Source organism: Argentina silus, assembly GCF_951799395.1.
Source record: "Argentina silus genome assembly, chromosome: 1".
NCBI classification, from domain to species: Eukaryota; Metazoa; Chordata; class Actinopteri; order Argentiniformes; family Argentinidae; genus Argentina; species Argentina silus.
The window spans coordinates 610,757-613,256 of record NC_139655.1 but is presented as its reverse complement, the minus strand read 5'-3'; the positions used below and the strand labels follow the sequence as shown (position 1 = coordinate 613,256).

Sequence of the window (2,500 nt, the reverse complement as noted above, 5' to 3'; positions counted from 1 at the left end):
GGACTGTCTTGCAACAACAGACTGGGACATGTTCAAGCAAGCAGCCACACAGAACAACCATACGGACAATGAGGAGCTCACAGACACTGTCCTCTCCTACATCCGTAAGTGCTCTGATGATGTGACCCACAAAAAGACCATCATCACTCGGGCTAACCAGAAGCCATGGCTGACAGGGGCAGTCCATCGGCTGCTGAGGGCCAGAGACAAAGCCTTCAGAGCCGGGGATGAAAATGGCCTAAGAACAGCGAGAGCCAGCCTGTCCCGTGGCATCAGGAAAGCAAAACGGGACTACACCAACAAGATTACCTGCCACTTCAAGGACAGCAGAGACACGCGGAGCCTGTGGCAGGGCATTCAGACCATAACGGACTACAAGCCCGCGCCACAGACCTGCGACAACAACATCTCTCTGCTCAACAACCTCAACAGCTTCTTTGCACGGTTTGAAGCAACAAACACAACAAGCCCACAGAAAACCCCACCCCCCCCCCACGATCAGGTCCTGTGCCTGTCTGCTGCCAGTGTGAAGAGGACACTCTCTACCATCAACCCCCGCAAAGCAACAGGCCCAGACAACATCCCAGGCCGTGTGCTGAGGGACTGCGCAGAGGAGCTTAAGGATGTCTTCACGGACATCTTTAACACTTCTTTGCGTCAAGCTGCTGTCCCATCACATTTCAAGACCTCCATCATCATACCTGTGCCAAAGAAATCCGCTCCATCCTGCTTCAATGACTATCGCCCTGTAGCACTGACCCCCATCATCATGAAGTGCTTTGAACGGCTAGTCATGTCTCACATTAAGTCCATCCTCCCCCCCACCCTGGACCCCTTTCAGTTTGCATACCGAGCAAAACGTTCCACAGAGGACGCAATCTGCTCTGCTCTCCACCCAGCCCTCACCCACCTGGAAAAAGCAGACTCATATGTGAGAATGCTTTTCATAGACTTTAGCTCAGCATTTAACACCATAATCCCGCAACAACTGATCTGTAAACTGGACCAGCTGGGGCTCAACACCTCCCTCTGCAACTGGCTGCTGGACTTCCTCAGCGAGAGACCACAAGCAGTACGAGTCGGCAACAACACCTCGAGCAGCATCACACTCAGCACAGGGGCCCCCCAAGGCTGTGTGCTCAGTCCCCTGCTCTTCACCCTGCTGACTCACGACTGCACATCAACCCACAGCACCAATCACATGGTGAAGTTTGCGGACGACACAACTCTGGTGGGTCTCATCTCCAAGAACGACGAGACCCACTATAGAAAGGAGGTCAACCTTCTGACCACGTGGTGCAGAGACAACAACCTCCTGCTGAATGTCAGCAAAACGAAGGAGATTGTGGTCGACTTCCGGAGAGGGCACACCGAACACCCACCACTGACCATCGATGGTGCTGCTGTGGAGAGAGTGAGCAGCACCAAATTCCTGGGGGTGCACATCAGTGAGGACCTCTCCTGGACCACCAACACCGCATCACTGGCGAAGACAGCCCAGCGGCGCCTCTACTTCCTCCGCAAGCTGAAGCGAGCGAAAGCTCCCACACCTATCCTGACAACATTCTACCGAGGCACCATTGAAAGCATCCTGTCCAGCTGCATCACTGTGTGGGGCGGTAGCTGCACCGAACACAGTAGGAAAGCACTGCAACGCATTGTGAACACAGCTGCTAAGATCATTGGTGCCCCACTCCCTTCCCTGCAAGAGACTTACTCCACCCGCCTCACCCGCAAAGCTACCTCGATTGTGAGCGACGCAAGCCACCCCGCACACAGTCTGTTCAGCCTCCTGCCTTCTGGAAGAAGGTATAGGAGCCTCCGTGCCCACACCACCAGACTCACGAAAAGCTTCATACCCCAAGCTGTCAGGAAGCTAAATTCTCTCCCCTCACTTCCCCCAGCCACATCCTCCAAGCTGTCAAGAAGCTGAAACCACCACCCCCCCTCCCAACCCTTCAGCCCCCCCCCCCCCCCCAAAAACACTACGGACTCTGGACAATCCACTATTCTATTGCTACAATGCACTATTGCACTATTATATTTTTTTTATATACAGAATACACAGTATTTGGCTGCTACTTACTGTCTTTACTGACTGCTCTTTTTGCACTGTTTAAATTATTTTTATTGAATGTTTTACTTTTAGTATGTGTTATCTGTTGTGCCTGGGCACTTTATCTGTCTCACCGTGGGAGAGTGAGAAACGTCCTCTCGATTCCTTTGTATGTCTTGACATGTGAAGAATTGACAATAAAGCCACTTTGACTTTGACTTTGGCATGTCGTAGGGTGATGATGTCATGTCTTGGGTGATGATGTCGGTAGAGCTCAGGTGATAGGTTGGGCAGCTCAAAGCTGGTTGGCTGTTATCTGTCTATAGTGAGGACCAGGGGAGGCTGGTGGAGGTAGAAATCGGAGGACGGGCTTCATTGTAATGCATGGAATGGAATGAGGAATGAGGAATGGTATCAGATACCATTCCTCATTCCATTCCATAC

General features: G+C 52.1%; 1 protein-coding gene across 1 annotated transcript in view; it reads left to right on the top strand.

The window, feature by feature from the left end:
• The window catches only part of LOC310811599 (FHF complex subunit HOOK-interacting protein 1A-like), a gene marked incomplete at its 5' end in the record, with an annotated part of 11,133 nt that overhangs the window by 7,232 nt on the left and 1,401 nt on the right, over nt 1-2,500 (top strand). The window lies entirely within an intron of this gene.